We start from the raw sequence: 9956 nt of genomic DNA, 5'->3' as shown, positions 1-9956 counted from the left end.
GTCCTTCTGGTTGGGAAAGGTGGGAGAAGGTGGGCGTGGAGGTCTGCGCCTCTGCTACCCCGCCTACCGTCACTGGAGGTTGTTGCATGAATGCAACCTGGAGAGTCTCCCAGATATATCTCACTATAGGCATAAACTTGGACCCCATTTAAACACTATGAAGACCCCTAACACATTAAATTATGTCCATGCATGAGGCGTTTCCCAAAATACACAAATAGAATATGAGTTATAAGTTTGTGGGAAAAAAAACTGTATTCACACCTTGACTAATAACCAACAGAAAGTCAATGTTGACATTTCAGCAGCCAACTGTTTCTTGAAACACCAAACATGCTTTTTGCATTTTTTCCATATGGCTTTTTAAGAATGCCTCATTTCATGCATCATAATCACTGCCCTAATCTAAAGCTCCTTCCAGAGACTCAAAGTAGAGACTTTATCTGGGGGAAGCTAAAATCACTTCTATTCAGAAGAAAAAAAAATTATTTCAAACTTGTGTAAATCTCTATTTAGGTCCTAGATATATTAAGGGTTATTTTTGCTTAGAAAACCAAATCATCACAAGTTGCACATAGTCTAAAAGAATCTTTTGCAATTTAAGACATTGCCTAATATTGCTGTGACTGAATTTGTTCTCTTAAATGTCCCATTAATAGGCCAAGTTGGATAGTAACTAGTTCCATTTACTACCACTTGCACATTCAGACACAATTACTTGAGTAACTTTAAAGCCCCAGTCGGCCTCAGCAGATGGCTGCTCACACTAAGCCTGGTTCTGCTAGAGGTTTCTTCCTGTTAAAAAGGATTTTTTTTCTCTCCACTGTCGCTACAAGCGTGCTTAGTGTGAGGGATTGCATTTGAGTCAATGAGTCGATGCAAACAACTGGTTTTCCTTAGATAGAAAACTTTGAATCAATTTGACTGGATGATCTGGTTGAACTGACGTGTTGTGAATTGGCGCTATATAAATAAACTGAATTGAAATTGAACTGAAATTAAAAAATATGACAAGATTATGAAGTAATATTCTTGTGAAATCTTTTTTTTCTCTTGAGTACAATTTCCCGTTTCTCTGACTTCAGCTGCTTGAAGATCAGGTTAAAAACATTTAAGAATAGATATTATAGCAAGCTTTCTTTATCCTTATCTAACATATCCATGACATAATCATGTATATTTAGAAAAAAAGTATTTGGAAAAGTGCTACTTCAGCTCAGATTTTTTACTTTTATCATGTTAGGTATAAATATATATCTTTATACCAAATCTTGCATGTAAATGTCTGTCTGATTACATTATTTATTACAATTAAAATAAATGTTATGAGCCAATAATTATTCAGTACTTTTACAAAGCACTCTTTTACTCTCACTCAAGTCTTTTCTAGTTTAACTTGAGTAAAAACTGGTTAGAGTAGGACAGCTGATACTTCAGTAAAATATCTGGGTACTCTACCCACCTGTTAGTGGGATATAGAGGCTTTGCTGTCTGTATGGCACAGACAGGACTCATGGTAGTAATTGCTTTTCTTCTCCAAAGAGTACAAATAAAGCCAATAATCTCGATAATAAAAAGCTTATAGAAAATGATTCGGCCCAAGTCCTCAGCAGTCCCCCTTCTGGAAATTGCAGAATCTAAGTCTCTGCCTTTGTTGTAGTTTTAGATGTGTAGTTCCTTTGCTGCGCTGCCCTGAGCAAGCTCTGCATTGGTGGCTACCATATCAAAGGTTTATGCTCTGTAGAAGATTGTCCTTCATATTATTGGACGTCCTTGAGTGCTTTAAAACATTTTCCCCAGCAGTTAAACCTCCCTACTTGAGGTTCTTGATGACGTATAAATAGTTGTTTTGGATCCAGTGTTACTTGGGGCAACATCTTCCTCTTTGAAGATGACAGTGGTTGTTACAGGTGGAAGAACACTGTTTTTAAGCACTGCTTCTTTTTTTTCAAACAAGCCTGAGCTTTTCCATCAGCTGTTCTTGTTAGCACTTTCCTCTCAGGTCAGCCTTAGGTCAGAACTGATGCTTTGTGGTGGAACACTGCAAATCAAAGGGTGGAATACTTTGAGGCCTGTTCTGTTACTCCTCTTATTATTTTTTTGATTTTCGTATTTAAAAAATTTAACGGCACATATAAACAAAACGTTTAAACCTTTTTTGTTATGTAACTTTTACACATTTTTTTTTTTCCTGTTGTTATTTAGTCTGTGGACCATTTTGATTTGTCTATTTCTCATTATTTCTCCTTTCCCTCATCCTGAGTATTTCTTTCCACCTCCACACCCTCACTAAAGCGGCATTTTGCTTGCTTGGGAAGTGGAGAGCATGAAGTCATCACAGAGGCAAGCTTTTGCACTTTTTGATTCCACCTCTTCCCTCATTCCCTTTTCATTTCTCACAGCAGAAAGCTGTGCAGAAAAACTTAAACCTTCGCTGGTTTCTGTATATCTGCTTCAGATAATCCAAACTCTCATGTAGGCTTTCAGAGTCCTACCAATCTTTTGGTTTGTTGGCTTTCTGCTTGTTATATTTTTTTCCAGACTGACTCATGCAACCCACAAACTATAGGGGAGGAAACTTGTCTTATTGGCTGACCGCACAAGTGTGGGTATAAAACTGTTTCTGTGGTGCTTCTTAATAAATTAGAATATAATGTCATGACTCCTGTCTTTCTACTCCTGCCTCCTGTCATGCTCACATCAAGTTATTAAAAGCTCTTGCAGGTAGATGTCCATTATTTCTTCTTTGCTCTTGCCTGATCTCCAAGTTATGACCTCGTGTCTATCTCTAGACACTTACCTTGCTTTTTTCCCCTGATCTCTGAGCCTTTACCTCGATCTGGACCTATTTGGTTGTATAGACTCTGTATTGGTTTAGTAAAAAAATAGATTAAATTGTCCAGTTTGGATTAAGTTAATGGACTGGTTGGTTTAATGGTTGATACTTGATCAAAAAAACAGTTTTTTCAAATTGGTCTTATGTTTATTATTTTTTTCTTTTGGTTTGCATTAGTTCTAAGTGATAATAAACATACCAACATCTGAACCATGCCCTTGTAATAAATCTTTAATAAGGTTTCACCTTCTGAGCAATGTTACTGAAATATTAGTGTTTTTAAACGTAGTTTCATTTTAATTCAGCCAATTTGCACGAAATGCATTTATTCAAATTATTTTTCTTAATGAAATACATATAATTAAAAAGGTCTAAAGACAAAATTTGTATATCAGGTTATTTATGGTTTAGCACTGAACAGCTTAACAAACTGAACAAAATTCTTATGAAACGTTCCGATACAAGGAACGGACAGAAAACTGAGATACAAAGCAGATGGATTTCTGTCAGGAACCTTGACAATAATCAAAGACAATTAAAAATTTACAGGAAAAATACCTTCCAACGGAAGCAAAATTCCCTTAATTGAGACTTTTGCTTGTTTCTATGCTGGCTCATTTAACCTCTGAATTATTCAACTGAGAAATCTCTTTTAAATTAGATTAATAAATGATTAGCTAATGAGAATCTATACATTTTTACCAAGTAAGACTTAAAGTTTTTTTTTTTAGATCCACAAGAAAAAAATAAAACAGAATAGAGTTTGGGTTATTTTTCTTTGGAATTAAATGTAGATACAAATATAGCCAAAAATTCAAAAATAATCCACAACTAGATGGATTAGATTTCTCTAGTTGGATAATGTAAAATACAGTGCCGGGATTTTAAAGAGATTGTTTTTACAAGAAGGTCCATCAGCTCGTCTGCTGCTGTTGAATATCTAAAGTTTGCCAGCTCTCTAATATCTAATACCCCCCCCCACACACACACACACACACACACACACACACACACACACACATACACACTTTTGAAACAAAACAGCTTGTTTTAACATTATTAAAATATTATAACTGACCTGAAATTTTAAACAGCTGAAAAAAATGTTTCACTTCTAGTTTTAGCAACTTCTAGTTTGACTGAGAAAGGGGAGGTATAGATCTAAATACAGACAAATTGTGTGTTTAATAGAGAAGAAAAGATATGTTAGAAGACTAGAACCATATGAAATGAAAAAATTATAGAATTTAACCTGGAAACGATAACTGAAATAATGAATGGAGTCAAAATAAACTATGAGAAAAAAAGAAATATCTCCAACATTTCAGTGAAAATGAGTTCAGTTTTCCTCCTGAGCGTGGAGTCCTCTGGGCCCTAACTTGGATCCTTTGCTCCAAAACTTGGCATCCGTGCTCCACATATTATTATAATGTTATACTGTGGACTCTTATATGATTACAGCAGCCCTCCATCAACCTCTTTTAATTATAGGAGACTAACAACAGGCTCAGACAGCCAGCTTACTATAGCTGCTGTCTTGGCTTCATTGTGTTTATTTAAGTTGGGCTCTCTGCCACCCAGTAATGTTTCCCCTCCCTAAGGTAATGACAGCATTTTGCCATGTTATTGGATGCACTTAGTCTGGCAGCCAGACTCTAATCTCTCAGCTCCCTCTAGTGCCAACCCAAAGATATTATCTGTTTAATGCACAGAAACAACCCAATCATAGTCCAAACATATATTAATAGTGTGGATCCTAAACATTCTGAGCTCTAAATCCTTAAAAGATTCTGCTTTTTTATTTTATTTGCACACATATCTGTCTTTAACACAGGACATCTGGATGAGCAGATCTGAATGGGAAAGTTGTCCATGCTATCATTTGCTCCAGTGGATGTTAACAGAGGAACATTCTTGGCTGATACCCCTCTCAAACAAGGGTTAGTTTTAAAACCGAAAAGTAAAAGCATGTAAATAAAATCCCAAACTGATTTTCTTCCCTTTTTTTATTTACTGAGCCTGGGCTCTGTGTAATAAACAGCCTCACCCTTCTGGCTCTGCATTAGCCTTCTGCAGCGAGGTGGCGTTTTCATTTTTCAGATGGTTCAAACTCCCTGTCCTGTCATAGCGGAACATCTGCTTTGTAATTTTGGTTGTGTTCTTGACACGCAGCCATTTGTCTTCCTGGAAACTGATCTCTGTCTGACAGATACAGCAGAGCTCTCTCGTTTGTTTAAATCATGCTTGGAATAAATGCATGACTCAAGAGGTGCCAAGTTTTTTTCTTTTATTTTTGTTTTGGGGTTTTTTTCTCGATAAACTGTGGTTTCAGTAAAGGCAGAGCTTAAATAATAAGTCCTTTCTCTGCTGTGGCTTTTAATAGCAGGGTAAATCCTTTATGATTAAAGTCAGAAGATAGAAAACTTTTTCCTGGGAAAACATCATGCAGAAACACCCTGTTTTAATTCATATTTATGCACAATTTCTTTGCATATTTATTTTTCTTTCTCTGAATGTTTCCCCATTTTCCTAAAAGAATCTCAAAGATGTAGATATGTTGGATAAATACGGTTCCTTCAGGGATTCATACAAACATTTTTTCCACCTTTCTGTTGCAGAAACAACAATATTTTTATGCATTTCATAAGGATCTTATGAGATAAACCTTTAGAACCCATCAATCTGAGGAAGGAAAACTGTCTGATAGTTTTTCATTTTGATCAATGTACGTATGTTATTAAGCCTGTTTCTCTGATGCACCTCAATAAAATCCATTAAAACCAATTGTTGCACTAAGAAGACATTGTATAAGTAGACAGATTTTTCTACAATTCTGGATGATAATTTCCTTAGACTTAATTTTCTTGTTTTTCATAACTAATGGTAAAAGTGTAAAATTTAACTTTACATCATCTTGAAACAAATTATTTTAAATTTTTTTTATTTGTTTATAAATACCAACAGGCTATAATGAGAAGGAGTTCAAATGAAGCAAAACTGACGTTTCTATTTTTATATGTAGGAGTAGAAAGTGTAGATAATTGCAAAAACAATGCATGGAGTAGAAGTAAAAAGTTTTGGGGGTTTAATTTTTTTAGGGTTCACAAGGTTATTGCACAGGGTGTTTACATGGGCATTTATATATTATATATACTATTTATATAGCTATTGCACTGGGTGTCAAATATAGAGAAACAGGTTATTGCACATTGTACATTGCACAAGTTATTGCCGTTGTAGTGTCGTATTGTAGAGTCTGGTTGCAACAGGGATGAATGACCTGCTGTAGGATTCCTTTTTACAAACAGGTGTGAAAGTATTTCACTAAAGGAGATGCTAAGCTCCTCTACAGACTGGTGCAGAGGGTGGAAGGTGTTGTCCATGATGGATGTAAGCTTGGACATCACCCTCCTCTCAGCCACTTCCTCAACTGAGTCCAGATTGCAGCCTAGAACAGAAACGGCCTTTCTCACCAGGTTTTTCAGTCTCTTTCTGTCCCGCTCTGCGCTTCAAGGGGCCCAGCAGACAACAACATAGAGGAGGGCTGGATTGGTTAAAACCAATGAACACTTCAATATGCAATGATATTTGATCATGAAAATACTTTGCAGCTGGTGAAAATCATTGCAACAGACTGTGACCCAAAAGATGTGCTCACAGAAGGCAGAGAGGTTCGGTGCAGTCAGTGGAGGTCTGGTGTCTGTCACATCCATTTCCATTGTGTTTGAAAGAAAATCAAGAATGTATCAAAGTTTTTTTTTCAAAAAACATTATTCTTTAACAGTACAGCCATCTGAATAAAGAGAAAACAATGAAAGTACTGTTTGTTTGAACTGCCATGTTTTGCCTTTACATTTTATATTGCAGGAGAGCACTGTGTGGAGAGCTATATGAGGGTTTTAGGGAAATGCAGTGGCTGTGAATGGGCAGAAACCCAAATCAAAGACAACCTTGTTCAGAAATTAATTTTAAAAGTTGTTTTAAGTTGGCCATGCATGTCATATGTTCCATGTTCTCATCAGAGAAAGCTTCTAACTATGTAGTTTATTGGACAGTTTCTCATCTCTAAGCATGTTTATGAATTTTTGCTGCACAAAAGACTATATTGTTTCATGTGCATTTGTTATGTCACACATTTTCCTTTGTTGTGACACCAAACACATTGTCAAGTGAAAATGAAAACAGGCCTTTTTGATTAACAGTTCTGGTATGCTCTGTTGTTTAAAAAGAATAAACTTTCCACACTAGAATGTTGTTGTTTTTTTTAACACAAAGTCATTTTATTCACTTTTTTCTTTATCTTCTAAAAAGTGGTCCATTATTTCTCTCAATTAGCTATAAGTCTGTGCTTTACTTACAACCTGTTGATTGTGTCAACTTCCTTTTTATACCAGTAGGTGGCAACTTTGATAGCGCCAAATTTACTCAGAATAACACTTGAAACTATCTATAAAAACATTAATAAAAGAAATAAGCATCTGTTCTGATTTTCTACAGGCCAGTTTGAAAATGTGAAAAAAAAAAACAATGAATATCTAAAGCAAATTTACAAACACTGAGAATGATTATTTTGTTCAACCATGGATTAAAATGAATTCTCGAAATTTTGTGATTTTAATGTTTATTTAGGTCAATGAATGTTTAGGTCTATGAAAGATGTTGTCTTGTTAATCTATAATTTATCTTAAAATGAATCAATTTCTTTAATATACAGATAGCTTTTGGTACTTATTTAACCCTTTCATGCATAGTGATCACTACAGTGTACAGCTGTTTTTTGTCTATATATGCCTTCAGTTTGGGGCAGTTATGCATATAGACCAATCTAGTGGAAGCTATTGCATCATCCCATACAGAAAAATCCCATTTGTTGATCATTGCAATGAAAAAAAAAAATCAGCGAAACCAAGATGGCTGACACACAGGGCAAATGACTAAACATCTCGGCTATTTCGGTTTCTACAGGGGAGCAGAGGAACCACCATTCCAACAGAATACCATTTTAGAAATGAAAACTATTTACAACTAAAAACAAATTACAACTATATCTATGCAACTGCTTTGTTGGTATTTTCTTTTACAGTATATAATGCATAAAATACAATTTAGTGGACAGATAAATATATCTTTGTAGAATAAAGATAGAAAACATATTTTTTCCAAACCTTGAATGATAAGAGGACTACAGCTGCTTTTAGAAGAAATAGGAATATAAGAGAAAGTTTGGTTAAAATGTGGATCGAAAAGGTCTGGGAAATCTATCATATGGAATAAATAACTATTTGCCCAAGGCTTCAAAAAGACATATTTAATAATAGGTGGATACCGGCCATAACCATACTAATGCAGTAAAAATCTTTTTTTCCCCCCTTTTTTTTAATATATCATACTCCTTTATCTTCACTTAATTGTTTTTATTTTATTTTATTTATATTTCATTCATCTATCTCCATTTGTGCTGTTTATTTAATTACTAATTTTATTTCTGTTTGTAAGTTACTCATGTTTAACCATGTGACCTACTTTACTTGTAAGTTTAACTCGATGCATATACTTTCAGGTTTTTTGTTGTTTTCTTTAAGAATAGGTGAAGTGCAAGTGAAGAACAACAGACTGAAGGAGAGCTTTTATGTATATGTCTGTGTAAGTTGCAAAAATTGAAATAAAAATTAAGTGATTACAAAAAAAAAGAGAGAGAGAGAGACAGAGAGAGAGAGAGAGTTTGATTCGTGTAAGGGTCAGATTGGGCCAACAGCTTTGGACCACAAATTATGGGGAAAATTTCAAGCGCCAGATATAGTTGTACAAAAATTGACCTAAAAAAGTAAATCATGTTTCTTTCAAGGGTGGACCTTTCACAAATAATTGTGTTTATTTGTTGGCATGCCAAGTTTATGTTAAGTGTAAGGACAAATAGGATGCTGATAAAACAGTTTTTTCAGATGGACCAGAAATAAGTGAGAAAAAGGCAGAAAGAATCAGGATTAAGAAACGGAGTACGTTGTAACCCAGGGTCTAAACAGATGGTTAAAGAAAAAATGTTTTGTGGTACTTAGTCCTGTCACAGTAGATCCCATGCTGGGAAACTTTGTCACCTTTGTAAAGTTGGATCTACAAAATAACTTTAAATTGCTGTACTTATAGATTATTTGTTCAATACCTTTCTCTGCAACTTGAAAGGAATTGACACACTGCCTCTGGCGAATAGCGTTTACTTTGCTTTACAGCAGCATCTGGTGAAAGTGGTGTAAGGTGAAAAATAGATAACAAATTTATAAGGAATGTCTAATATAATTAATAAATTCAGTGACATGCACAAAATTATTTTCAGTTTTTGTTGTATTATATAAAAAAAGCATACCATTCTATGGGAAATATTAAGTTAAAAAATTCAAATAGCAGCAAATAAAAGTAGGAGTAATTTAAAGAAATTGTCAAATGAAAACATAACTCAATCCATATGTTAGAACGTAGATTTTTTTCTAAAGCTGCGAGAGAGTCTGATCAAAGTTTTGTTAGATCCCTCTGGAGCATACAGGATCATAGCAGTATGTGAAAACAGAGAGGGCTGCAGGCGGGTGCAGCTGTGAGAAGAGTTTTTATTATGCCCCAATTTAAATCAACAGTTTACCTTTTTGATAAATGTGTAATTTTTATGTCTGATGTAACTTGGCCCTTAGGCAATCTAGAAGAGATCTTTTATTTGAAAAGAACTATACTTTTCTAGTAAAAAATTGATATGAGAACCAGAGGTGTCAAAAGTACACACATTTGTTACTTAAGTAGAAGTATAGATACTGCAGTTTAAAAACACTCTGGTAAAAGTTGAAGTATCATGTTGACCTCTTTACTCAAGTAAAAGTGAAAAAGTATGTGCTCCAAAAACTACTGAAAGTATAAAAGTATAAAGTAACCTTAAAAATAAACAGCCAGATACCACTATGAAGTAAAAGCTCAATTCCACGACAATTTCGAAAAATTGTTTGAGGTAGGGCCAAGGATGAGGGAGGTCTTGTTGGTCCCCGTCTCCCGATACGCTGTCGCCTGTGTCCGACCTTTCAGACATTTCAACATCTTTTTCTGAATCCAACATTTTAGCATGGCATAGACAATTCACATT

This window comes from Cyprinodon variegatus, unplaced genomic scaffold (genome assembly GCF_000732505.1).
Source record: "Cyprinodon variegatus isolate N-32 unplaced genomic scaffold, C_variegatus-1.0 Scaffold261, whole genome shotgun sequence".
NCBI lineage: Eukaryota > Metazoa > Chordata > Actinopteri > Cyprinodontiformes > Cyprinodontidae > Cyprinodon > Cyprinodon variegatus.
This window is presented reverse-complemented; position numbering follows the sequence as displayed.